General features: G+C 44.1%; 1 long non-coding RNA gene across 1 annotated transcript; it reads right to left on the bottom strand.

The window, feature by feature from the left end:
• Window positions 1-433: 433 nt before the first annotated feature.
• Window positions 434-12,619, bottom strand: LOC143272816 (uncharacterized). The gene is made up of 3 exons (XR_013050394.1): window positions 12,581-12,619; window positions 2,501-2,531; window positions 434-546 (listed from the first exon to the last, which is right to left on the bottom strand). It is a non-coding gene; the product is annotated as an uncharacterized LOC143272816 (long non-coding RNA).
• Window positions 12,620-13,727: the final 1,108 nt, after the last annotated feature.

The following is a 13,727-nucleotide window of genomic DNA, read 5'->3' as shown; positions in this document are numbered from 1 at the left end:
TCCCGCACGCACACTCCCTTTCAGTTAAAAGCTATGTCATTTGGGCGGTATCTTCATTTTTAGTATTTAATCTAATTTCCCACTTCTCGTTTGTCGATTTTTATTGTAAACCATACAGTTACATTAAATAGGTTTAAATTTTGTGTTGGCTTTTTTTTTTTTAATGACACGTGACCTGTCAAGTTAGCAGAAGCGAACAGTCACAGAAACCTTGGAATCAGAACACACCTTACAGGTCCTCGGTGCAGCTCCCGCCCAGGCAGGGAAACCTTGCCGCAAGTTCAGCCAGATGGCCTCCCTGTGTCGCTTCTATTTCCGGAGGTTCCAATATCAGGCAGCTCACAACCTCTAAGAAGTGCAGCATGCTCCACTGTTGGACAGCTCTGAAGGTTAGAAAGTTCTGCCTCCTGCTGAGCTGAAATCTGCTTCCCTTTTCTTTCCTCCCTTTGCTAGTAGTTAGGCTGCCGGTAGCAAGGATTGGTTCCCACTTGACAGCCCTTCAAAACATTGAAGACAATGAATATATCCTCCAACAACACCAGGAATCTATGGCCAAAAAAAAAAAAAAAAAATGAAAACTCATCTTCCCAACTATTTCAAATGAAATCAGATCCCAGCCGGCTTTCCATCGCTCTTCCATGCACCTCCTTAAAACTCATTAGAATTTAACTGACATGGTAGCTCACACCTGTGATCTCAGCATTTGAGAGACTGAGGCAGGGGAATTACCAAGAGTTCAAGCCAGCCGGAGCTACACAGCATGTCCAGGCCAGCCTGAGCTATCCTGTGAGACCCTGTCTCAGAAAAGGAAATTTTTGACAGACTTTGCTTCCTATTTGCTACCTCATTACAATAACATTGTGAGTAGCTGGTTATTGGTACCATGTTGCCATTCAACAGAGTTGAGAAGTGAGTTCAATTAAAGATTATCAGTAGGGTCTGTTACATTGTACAAAGCACCAAGAAGATGAAAGGCAAGTGGATACAATTTACAATCTAAAGTGAAGAGGAACTCTCACAGATTAAGAAATGCAACAATAAATTAAATTACAAAGTGCTATGAAGAATTACAAAGTGCTATGAGATTCCAGAGAAAGAGACCTTGTTAAATTAAGAGATCAGGACTCGGGCTAGGGTTGGCAGCCCACGATTTTAATCCCAGCACTCTGTGAGTTCCAGGATAGCCAGGGTTGTATAGAGAGACCCAGACTCAAAACAAGAGAAGAAGGAGGAAAAAGGAGGAGAAGAGGAAGAGGAAGGAAAGAAGGGAGGGAGGAAGGAAGGAAGGAAGACAGACAGAAGAGAAATTTGGCTGTGGCTGGATTTCAAGATAGAAGATGGAATTAATAGATTGCATAAAGAAGAACCCAGCTTGTGGGTTCTTTGTGTTCAAAGGCAAGAGAGCATGGAGGTAAAGGAAAGGCTTTCAAAGACACAAAAGGAAGACTTCAGGTAAAGGCATTTGCCACCAAACCTGACCACAACAGTTTGATTTCCAAGTACCCTATATGACTAAAGGGTCTCGTTAGGAGAGAGTCAACTAAAGAAATGACTCAGTTTGGGAGGCAACTAGGCAGTGGGACCAAGTCCTGTGCTCATTGCATGAGTTGGCTGTTTGAAACCTGGAGCTTATGCAGGGACACTTGGCTCAGTCTGGGAGGAAGGGACTGGACCTGCCTGGACTGAGTCTATCAGGTTGATCGCAGTCCTCAGGGGAGGATTTGCCCTGGAGGAGGTGGGAATGGGGGGTGGGCTGGGGGGTAAGGGGAGGGGTGGAAGGGGGGAGAATAGGGGAACCCGTGGCTGATATGTAGAACTGAATGGTATTGTAAAATAAAATAAAATAAAATAAAATAAAATAAAATAAAATAAAGAAAAAAAGAAAAAAAATGAAAGTAAAAAAAAAAGAAATGACTCCTATAGTGTCTTCTGACCTCCACTGTGGCAAGGACTTGCCCCCACATAAATGAATAAATAAATAAATAAGTAGATGGTGTGAATATGCAAATAAGTGTGTAAATACATAAATGAATATGTAAATACAAAAATAAGGGGTTGGGGATTTAGCTCAGTGGTACAGCGCTTGCCTAGCAAGCGCAAGGCCCTGGGTTTGGTCCTCAGCTCTGGGGGGAAAAAAAGACAAAATAACAAAAATAAAAGAGAAAAATGCTAAAGGATCTTAAGAGTCCTGAAGGAAGTAGATTATGCATTGGTTTGTTTTCTTTTTTGAAACAGAGTTTCTCTGTGTAGCTTTGGAGCCTGTCCTGGAACTCACTGTGTAGACCAGGCTGGTCTCGAACTCACAGAGGTCCGTCTGCCTCTGCCTCCCGAGTGCTGGGATTAAAGGCTGGCTAGATTGTGCATTGTAAGTGAAAAGAGAACAGGAATGTTCAGTTCCTTTGTAGAGCCCTGTTCTGTCGGCTACAAATGGAGTACCAGAACTAGATGGGCAGCTTTTAATCTTTCCACTCAGCATTTCTAAGGAATATAACATTCTTACCAGAACCCTGGATCACAACAATGATTCTTACCTGTGGGAGAGAAAAATATGGTCAAAATTTATAAATTTGGGATAAATGGTCAGAATTTAGTAAACAGTGCTGGAACTGCTCTGTGGGGCAGATCACCTGTCCACTTTGTAGAATTTGTCATGGTGATATTTTTTTCTACCTGTTGTTTGGGTGTGGTGGTTTACACCTGTAATCCTAGCATTTGGGACATGGAAACAGGAAACCAGAGAGTTTGGAGCCAACATGGGATATTTGAGACTCCATTTCAAGAATAAATAAGTAAATGAACAATGAATTCTATCCAAAGACATTTTCTTCCTGATAAACAGTTCAGCCAACCATGATACACAGGGCTGAAAAATTATTTGTCCACATCACAAATTCTCACTGAGTCTTTCTGGGCATGGTGTAATACATGTAATGTCCATGCTCAGGAGGCTGAGGCAGGAAGGTCACAAGCTGGCACCAGCCTAGGCTGCAGGGCAAGACCTTGTCTCAATTGACGACAACATTATTCAGTGACAATTATGTTGGCTCTTCATCAGGGCTCAGATATTTGGACTCCCAATGCCATGCTGTCCATTAAAATGCTGTGCCTCACAACCACACAGCAGTCACAAACTCAGGATTCAACTTTGAAATGGTTGCCTTCCTTCCTGGGGTGCCCAGCCAGTCTTAGAGGAGTAGGGTAAAACAAGACAAACAAAGGAAAACTGGGGGATCTGGCAAATTTCATTAATTAAATGTGCTGAATAAAAAACAATTAACTGGGTGGTGGTGCGCCACTTTAGTCCCAGCACTTCGGAGGCAGAAGCAGGTGGATCTCTGTGAATTCGAGGCCAGCCTGGTCTACAGAGTGAGTTCCAGGAAAGCCAGAGCTATTACACAGAGAAACCCTGTCTCAAAAAAACAAAACAAAATGACATAGAATTTATTTTAAAGATGTTTTGGAGCTGGACATGTTATCTCATGCCTCTAATTCCACCATTCTGGAGGCAAAAGCAGGAACTCTGTAAATTCAAGGCCAGCCTGGTATACACAATGAGTTCCAAATAGATTTTGTTCTTTTTTTTTTTTTTTCAAGACAGGGTTTCTGTGTGTAGCTTTGTACCTTTCCTGGAACTCACTTTGTAGACCAGGCTAGCCTCGAACTCACAGAGATCCACCTGCCTCTGCCTCCCATGTGCTGGGATTAAAGGCGTGCGCCACCACCGCCCAGCGAGGTTTTGTTCTCAAATTAAAAAAAAAAAAATGGAGAGGAAGAAAAGAACAAGAACAAGGGCCTAGTGGCACACTCCTTAAATCCCAGCACTCAGGGTGGCAGAGGCAGGAGGATCTCCGTGAGTTGAAGGCCAGTCTGGTCTACAAAGCAAGTTCCAGAATAGCCAGAGCTGCATAATAGATCTTTTCTCAAAAAAGACAAAAAGTTGTTTTTACTTATTGTTTGTTCATTGGGTATATGGATGTAGGTGCCCATTGGAGGTCAGAGGACAACTTGTAGGAATTTGTCTACAAGGTAGGACCTGGAATTAGAACTCAGGTCATCCAAGGAGAATGCTGAGAAGAGGAAGAGCAGAGTCTGGAGTCGCCAGCCAGATGCAGAGGAAGCAAAATGATAATGTCTAACTGAGAAAAGGTGCCAAGCCACGTGGCTAAACATATAAGAATTATGGGTTAATTTAAGTGTAAGAGCTAGTCAGTAATAAGCCTGAGCTAATGGCCAGTTATAAATTAAAAAAAAAAAAAAAAAAAAAAAAAAGAACTCGGGTCATGAGGCTTGCCAGCAAACATCTTAGCTGAGTCATCTCTGTGACACACACACACACACACACACACACACACACACACACACACACACACCCGGCGAATGTCTTCTTAGTGTTGATTTACTTACTTATTTGCAGTGTTGGGGATGGTAGAGGGAGCCCAACTTGGAGTCACATGTGCTGTACAAGTGCTCTATCTACTGCTGGAAGCCACCACACCCAGCCTGACTTGATTAAAATCAATGATTAGTCCCTGAAGTCAGAGAACCCCATACCGTTAACCATTGGTAACCTGGAACTCAATTTACTACCCAGAAATAAATATGCACTTGGCTTTTTAAAAGATTTATTTTTATTATTTTTTAATGCTGTGTGTGCATGTACATCTGTGCACATGAGCACAGGTGATCAGGGAGGCCAGAGATATTGATTGGATCCCCTAGAATCCAATCTGAAGTGATATGCCAGTGGGAGCCAACTGACGTGGATACTGGAAACCAAACTTGGATGTTATGGAAGAGCAATATTCCCTCTTAACTACTAGCCAGCTCTCCAATCCCACGTGGTTAGCTTTTTGTTTCCTTCTTTTAAATTTATTTATGCAATTGGTGTGTGTGTGTGAGGCGGGATTGGAAGGGTGACCGTGTGTGAGTATGTATATGTGTCTATGTTGTGAATATGTATGTGTGTCTGTGTTGAGTGTGCATATGTATGTCTGTGTGTGTATGTCTCTGTATTTGTTTATGCATGTGTGTGTGCTCTGTGAGCATGAGCATGTCTCTGTGTGTATGTGTCTGTGTATGTGTGTGAGTGAGTCTGTGTGCATTTGTTTATATGTGTGTGTGCTCTGTGTGTGTGTATGCAGGTCAGGAGACAATTCGTGTGAGTCAGTCCTTTTCCACCATATGGGTTCTGGGATCAAGTTCAGGCCATGATGGCAAGAACCTTTGCCTTCTGAGCCATCTCACTGGCCCTATAGCCTTGCTTTTAGTAATACGTGGTTAGAGATTGTTTGTTAAAGATCACCTAGTTCCTACCGCAAATCATCCCAGAAAGAAAAACAAGGCCCTATCTAGAAAGAAGGTAAAGGTTAGGAAGTGAAAGATGCAAAGAAGAAGCAAGAGATTTACCTGAGACATTATTTTACCTAGCTTAACCATAAACAGAGACAGCGACACCTCTGTTCCATCCAATAGTTATCAAGATAAAGCCAGCCAGGCGGTGGTAGCGCATGCCTTTAATCCCAGCACTCCGGAGGTAGAGGCAGTCAGGTTTCTGTGAGTTCGAGGCCAGCCTGTTCTATAGGGTGAGTTCCAGGGCAGCTAGGGCTACACAGAGAAACCCTGTCTTGAAAAGCCGGGGCGGGTAGGGCAGGGAGCACGGGGAAGATGATGCAAAAGGGAGAGAAAACTCCTTTGGTTTCTTCCTAGTTCTATACAGAGAAAGCCATTCTTGTCAATTTGGGTGCACTTTGTGTCCCTGTGCCTCTGCGTGTGCGTGTGCGTGTGCGTGTGCGTGTGTGTGTGTGTGTGTGTGTGTGTGTGTGTGTGTTTAATACAAATAAGTTCACTTTTTACATCCTATGCTATGTTCTACGATTTTCTTTTTATTGAACACTATATCTCGGGCATCTTTCCTTATCAGTACTTAAGGAATGACCTCATTGGCACCGAGGAGCAGAGGCAAGTGGATCTCTGTGAGTCTGAGGCCAGCCAGGGCTACAAAGTGAGACTTAAATAAGATGGCTAGAAATATAAACCAGTGGTAAGCTGGCAGCCATAAATTCAACCTCCAGTGCTGCCACGACAAATAATGGAAATGTTAACTAGGCAGTCACTACAGAAATCAGTGTGGAAATTCCTCAAAATTCTAAAAACACAACTTCCATATAATCCAGATGCCAGACTTCTGACTGCATACCTGAAGGAATCCAAGTATCCTGCAGAGATTCTCACACATCCCTAATTATTGTAGAACTATTTACAATAGCCAAGATATGGACCTAGCCTAGATGTCCACCAACAGATGAGTGAATTAAAAAAAAAAATGTAGGCCAGGCATGGTGGCACACACCACACACCTTTAATCCCAGCACTTGGGAGGCAGAGCCGGGTAGAGCTCAGTGAGTTTGAGACCAGCCTGGTCTACATAGTGGGTCCCAAGACAGCCAGAGCTACATAGAGAGATACTGAATCAAAAAAGAAAGGAAGGAAGGAAGGAAGGAAGGAAGGAAGGAAGGAAGGAAGGAAGGAAGGAAGGAAGGAAGGAAAATAAAGGAAAAAAGAAGGCCTAGGGAATGTAGCTTAGTTGGGATAGAGCTTATTTAGCACACAGAACCCCTGAACTGCATCATGAGCAGGGTATGAAACTGGGGGTGGCACACCTACTACCCCAGCATTTGGAAGGTAGCGGCAAGAGAATCAGATGTTCAAAGTAAGCCTCAACTCCACAGTTCAAGACTAGCCTGGGTTACATGAGCCCCCATCTCAAAATAAAAGTTAAGGGAATAAAAACATACATCAGATTTACTGACAATACATATAACAACAGTGACTAATATTTACAATATAAATAACTACAGAATAGGAAAGCCAATAGGGAAATGGGCAACCTATTTATTCCACATAGTGAATAAAAATATATGTCTGAGGTTAGAAATGTAGCTGAGAGGTAAAGTGTTCGCCTGGCATATGCAAAGTCTTGAGTTCAATCCCTAACAATGAAAAAAATAGATAGATAGACAGACAGACAGATACATATATATGTCTGGGGGACGGGTGTCCGTGTTACATACTTGTAATTTAAGCACTTGGGAGATTGAGGCAGGAGACCAGCATGGATTACACAGTGGGACACAATTTTGAAAAAGAAAAATGGTTGTGTGTGGGCAGGGGGTGGCTGGCAAGATGACTGAGTGGGTAAAGGTGACTGCTGCCAAGGCTGACAACCTGAGTGTGATCCCCGGACTTCATGTAGAAGGCAAGAACTGATCCATCTGACTTCTATGTGAGCACTACAGTGTGTGCATGCTGTCATACTGTACATACATCTTACCACCACCCCCATACTGTGATTTAAAACCTGGCCTAAAACTCACTCTGTAAACCAGGCTGGCCTCAAACTCATAGAGACTCAACTGCCTCCGCCTCCTCACAGCTGGCTCTCAATAGATACATAAATACATAATCTCATCAGTGATGAGGAAAACCATAAGATGCCAGCATGCATGCCCCAAATTATGAAGGAAAACATTTGCATCAGAATCTACAATAATGGGGCCAGGTAGAGAGCTCAGCATCCCAAGCCACTGGTTGCATAAGCTTGACTCAGAATTTGATCCCAGAATCCATGTAAGGGCAGTGCCTTGCATCTATAATCCTAGCACTCTTACTGAGAAATGTGTGCTGGAGACAGGAGCATCACCTGAGAGCTGGAGGGCCAGCTAGCTTTGAGTATGCAGATGCAGAAACCAGAGACATGGTGCCTCAACAAAGTCAGAGGAGAGAGTCAACTCTCCTTGGCCTCCAGAAGCACATGGTGAGTCCACTGTGTGTGTGTGTGTGTGTGTGTGTGTGTGTGTGTGTGTGTGTGTGTGTGTGTGTGTGTTCCCGCCAAGGCACTCGGGTTGTCAGGCTTGGTGGCAGGTGCCTTTCATGCTACTTTGTTTCTTTCAGAGGAGCAAGGTCTCATCCATCATCCCAGGCTGCCCTGTGCCACTATGTAACGCACACTGACCTAAACTTGTGGCAATTCTTCAGCCTCAAGTTCCCACAATTGCAGTGATATCCTATCATGCCTGGCTTATACTTAGAGTACTTTCACTGTGTGGTCCAGGCTGGCCCTGAACTCACTATCTTCCTGGTTCAAATCTCCTGAGTGTTGGAATTACAGGCTTTCTTTCTTTTTCTTCCTTCTTTTCTTCCTTCCTTCCTTCCTTCCTTCCTTCCTTCCTTCCTTTCTTTCTTTCTTTCTTTCTTTCTTTCTTTCTTTCTTTCTTTCTTTCTTTCTTTCTTTCTTTCTTTTGTCCTTCCTTCCTTCCTTTTTCTTTTCTTTTCCAGACATGGTTTCTCTGTGTAGTTTTTGGTGCCTGTCCTGGAACTCACTCTGTAGACCAGGCTGGCCTCGAACTCACGGAGATCCTCCTGGGTCTGCCTCTTGAGTGCCAGAATTAAAGGCATGGGCTACCACTGTGTTCCTTTCTAAAAGAAAAGAATTGAGAGGCACGGGACAGGGAGGAAAAGGGAAAGCCCTGTCTAGATAAGAAGTTGAATGTTGCCGGGTGGTGGGGCAGCAGCGGCAGCACCTTTAGTGCCTGCACTTGGGAGGCAGAGGCAGGCAGATCTCTGAGTTCAAGGCCAGCCTGGTCTACGGAGTGAGTTCCATGACAGCCAGGGCTACACAGGGGAACCCTGTCTCAAACCAAACCAAAACAAAAGTTGAGGTTTAGATCCAGACTGAGGCTTACTCTCATTTCTTGGAGAGTATCAAACACAAAGAGAAAGAGGCTTAGTCTTGGGTTCTTCATTGTCAAGGAGTAGGGATTTTTGTTTCGCCGTCTTACTAGGATGAAGTGAGTTAACCTGCATGAAAATATTGAGAGTGGAGGGTAGTGTTCGTGTTCCTCATGTAGGGAGACTATGAGAAGACATTTTCAAATATTCAATGATTATTTTATGTGTCACGAGTGTTTTGCCTGCATGTATATATGCGTAACATGTGTGTGCCTGGTGCCCACAGAGGTCAGAAGGGGACGCTGAATCCCCTGGAACAGGAGTTAGGATGGTTATTAGCCACCATTTGGGCACTAGGAACTGGTACTCTGCAGGAGCAGAGTGATCTTAACCAGTGAGCCTTGTTTCAGCCCTGAGAAGACATTTTTATTAATCCCACTTTTCCAGTAAAGCACTGCAGGAGACTCAGGGGTGTGTGTGTGTGTGTGTGTGTGTGTGTGTGTGTGTGTGTGTGTGTGTTATATGTGTGTGTGTTTGTATGTGTATGTGTTTGTGTGTGTGTTTGTGTGTATATGTGTTTGTGTGTGTATGTGTATTTCTGTGTGTGTTATGTGTGTGTGTTTGTGTGTATGTATTTCTGTGTGTTTGTTATGTGCATGTTTGTGCATATGTGTGTTTGTTATATGTGTGTTTGTTTTATTTTATGTGTGTGTGTTTGTTATGTGTGTGTTTGTATATGTGTTTGTGTGTGTTTCTGTGTTTGTTATGTGTGTGCTTGTATAGGTGTCTGTGTGTGTTTCTGTGTTTGTTATGTGTGTGCTTGTATAGGTGTCTGTGTGTGTGTTTCTCTGTGTTGTGTTTCTCTGTGTGTATTTCTCTGTGTGTTTGTTATATGTGTGTGTTTCTCTCTCTCTCTGTGTGTGTGTGTGTGTGTGTGTGTGTGTGTGTGTGTAGACCTTTGGGGTCGGAGGACAGTTATCAGGAGCTGGCTCTCTACTGCCACCTTGAGGGATTCAAGGATCAAAGTAGGTCATCATGTAACAGGGCCCCAGATCTTAGCATACTGACTCCATGGTAGAGTGCCATTCAGGCTGTAGAACTCAGCATGGAGACAGTACCACCTACCAACACTAAAACAAAGGCCTAACCCATCAAAGTCCATAGTTCTGGGAAAGTCTCTAATGTACTAACCTTGCTTTTTGGCTTCCGTAGTTCCCGCTTCTGGCTAACTGCTATTGTAACTGAAGTATGTCAACCCAGAACATGATTTTCAAGCTTAAAAGCTCACCCTGAGAAAAGCTAGATGCTACACTGGGATCCCGAACACCTAGTGTAATCACTGGTCAGGTAATAAAGACTTTCTATTGGCTTAAACCCTTGTCTGAGCAGTTGTCTCTGGTGAATCCTCCCAGAACAATCAGGCCCATAAATAAACACTAAGACACCTCACCTGCCCCGAGAGTCAGTTTTCAAGATTTCTTTCAGTGAAATCACTGCTTTGAATTCGACAAAAACTGTTAGAAATGCTTTTAGAGTGGCACATCTAACTCGGGCACACTAGCGCACACCTATAACCCCAGAACCCTGGAGGTGGAGGCAAGTGGATCTCTACGAGTTAGAAGCTAGCCTGAGCTACCCAGGGAATTTCAGGCCAACCAGGGTTGCATAGTGAGATCCTGCCACAAAACAAGTGGCACATCCAATGCTTCTCTTATATTAAAATACCTCTACAGGCAGTGGAGGCACACGCCTTTAGTCCCAGCACTCAGGAGGCAGAGGCAGGCGGATCTCAGTGAGTTCCAGCCTGGTCTGCAGAGTGGGATCCAGGACAGCCAGGGCCATTGCACAGAGGAACTCTGTTTTGGGTTTTTGGAGAGAGGGCTCCCTATGTAGTCCAGGTTGGCCTTGAACTCTTTCTTCTTCCTGCCTTGGCCTCCCAGGTGCTGGGTTTGCAAGACGTACACTAAATCCAGCTTGCCTTTCATGTATATATTTATTGGACAGTATAGGGAGTTGAATTTGGGCCCTGGTACGTTTGAGACAAGCACTCTACCACTGAACTACAGCTCTAGGTGTTTATTTTTTAGATTTCTCTCTCTTTTTGAGACGTTTCTCTATGTAACATTCCTGGCTGTCCTGGAACTCACTCTGGAGACCAAGCTAGCCTTGAATTCACTGAGATCCTCCTGCCTCTGCCTCCCAGTGTTGGGATTAAAGGCGTGCACCACCATGCCCAGCCTCCTTTAAAAAAAAAATACAAATAAGGTATCATTTTTTAGTTCAGGCCATCCCAGAACTCACTGTTAACCCACACTGACCTAAAAATTTGCCTCATATTTCTGAGATTTTTAAGATTGCTGAAAACTCTATGCAGTAATAATTACCATACCCTGGTCTACAAAGCAAGTTCCAGGACAGCAGGGCTGCTACACAGAGAAACCCTGTCTTGAAAAATCCAAAAAGAAAAAAAGAAAAGAAAAGGGGGGATGGAGGAAGGGAGGGAAGAAGGAAGGAAGGAAGGAAGGAAGGAAGGAAGGAAGGAAGGAAGGAAGGAAGGAAGGAAAGGAGGGAGGGAGGGAGGGAGGGAGGGAGGGAGGGAGGGAGGGAGGGAGGGAGGGAGGGTGAGCCAGCCAGCCGGTGAGATGGCTCGGCATGTAAAAGTGCTGATCTCAAAGCCTGCGTTCTATCCTTGGCACACACATGGTGGAAGGAAAGAACCGATTCCCACAAGCTGTCCTCTGACTGCCACACTCACCACACTGTGACACGCACAAAATCACACACACACACACACACTTGGGCTGGGGAGATGGCTCCGTGGATAAAGCACTCGCTGTGCAAGCACAAGGACCAGAGTTTGGACCCCAAAACAAACATCAAAAGCAAGACAGTAGCATGCTTCCATAACTCCAGTCTTCCTACCTCAAGATGGATGGCAGAGAGGAGACTTCCCAAAAGTTGACAGGCCACGTAGACAGATGTACCCAGCAGCAAACAGCCCTCAAGCCACAAATACATAAATGATGCCTAAGCCTGGTGAGGCCTACCCTAGCTTAGCTTTATCACTGATTGAAATGTATTTTCTTACTCATAGGAGCACAAGCAAAATGAGCTGGTTTAACTTGCTTGATAAAAGTCTCTATTTCCTTATCAAAATATTTATAAAATATGCAGCTGTTTCCTGTCCTCTGAGCCTGAAGTTGAAGATGATAACCTATCCTGTAGAGGTTAAAAACTAGACTTTCCAGGGTTGGTGAGATTGCTCAGTGCTTAGGAGCATGTGCAACTCTGGAAGGACCTAGGTCCCACTCTAAGCATCTACACGGCAGCTAACAGTAGTCTGTAACTTCAGTTCCAGATGCTTGATGTCCTTTTCTAGCTTCCAAGGGTGCATGTGGTGCACAGACATACATGCAGGCAAAACACCTTATACATAAAATAAAAATAAACCTTAAAAAAATCAAACTTTTCCCACCTCCTAAACAACAATTTAGGAGGTAGAGGCAGGAAGATGAGGCATATGAGGCAGTCCTTTGCCAGCCAGGACCACAGAGTGAGAGACTGCCTCAGAAAGCCAATGGGTTGGAGAGATGGCTCAGTGGTTATGAGTATACACTGTTCTTCCAGAGAACCTGAGTTCTAGTCTCATGTTAGGTGGTTCACAACCACCTGTGTTGCTAGAGTTTTCCTGGTCTTGCCTCAGACCCAACCAAGTAAACACACAGAGACTTATATTGCTTACAAACTGTATGGCCACAGCAGGCTTCTTGTTATCTAGTTCTTATATCTTAAATTAACCCATTTCTATTAATCTATAAGTTGCCACGTGGCTTGTGGCTTACTGGTACCTTACATCTCGTTTTCCATGGCAGCGACTGGCAGTCTCTCTCTGCCTCAGCCATCCACTTCCCAGAATTCTATTCTCTGCTTGTCCCACCCATACTTCCTGCCTGGCTACTGGCCAATCAGCGTTTTATTTATTAACCAGTCAGAGCAACACATTTGACATACAGAACATCCCACAGCACACCTGTAATCTAGCTCTAGGGAATCTAATACCTTCTCCTGGCCTCCCAGGGCACCTCCCATGTGCACACACACATACACATAATTTAAAATTAATAAAAATAAGCCAAACAACAACAACAAAATCAAATTCTATGGTTCAAAGGCTCAAATCCTGGGTCCACGTCTCAGGTGTGTGACTCCTTGGGCAAACTTTGTATCTCTTGGGCCTTTGACTCCTAAGTTCTAAAGTGTGGTGGAAAAATGTTTCCGTGGGAGTGAAAAGAAAGCTGAGCACTCAAGAGGGAGGCAGAGGCAGGAGGATTTTGTGGTTTGAGGCTAGTCTGGTGTAGAAATGGAGCTCCACAACAGCTAGGGCTACATAGACTCTGTCTAAAAAACAAAACAGCAAAGAAACCGTGCACACTGGTAGTAGTGACTACTAGCTCTTATGATGCCTTTAGCATTCAGCAAATAACTTTTGTCTGTGTACTTATTTAATGCCACAGGGATTGTGCCTTAGAATATGCCATAATACATGAAATATGTGACTTTTATTTCTTTATTTTGAAACTGGATCTCACTATGTAGCCTGGCTGGCCTGGAAGTCAATCTGAAGAAATCTTTTTGAATCTTGGGATTAATGGCCTGTACCACTACACCTGGCTTCAATTGTGTGTGTGTTTGTGTGTGTGTGTGTGTGTGTGTGTGTGTGTGTGTGTGTGTGTGTGTTATACATTATGTGTGTGTGTGTGTGTGTGTGTGTGTGTGTGTGTTTTAATTTTTTTTTTTTGTTTTTTTGAGACAGGGTTTCTCTGTGTAGCTTTGCGCCTTTACTGGAACTCGCTTTGGAGACCAGGCTGGCCTCGAACTCACAGAGATCCGCCTACCTCTGCCTCCCGAGTGCTGGGATTAAAGGCGTGCGCCACCACCGCCCGGCTATATGTGTATGTTTTTAAAAGTAGTTTATGTGTATGTATATCTTGCTTACATGT

Source organism: Peromyscus maniculatus, chromosome 4 (assembly GCF_049852395.1).
Source record: "Peromyscus maniculatus bairdii isolate BWxNUB_F1_BW_parent chromosome 4, HU_Pman_BW_mat_3.1, whole genome shotgun sequence".
Classification (NCBI taxonomy): Eukaryota; Metazoa; Chordata; class Mammalia; order Rodentia; family Cricetidae; genus Peromyscus; species Peromyscus maniculatus.
This window is presented reverse-complemented; position numbering and strand designations above follow the sequence as displayed.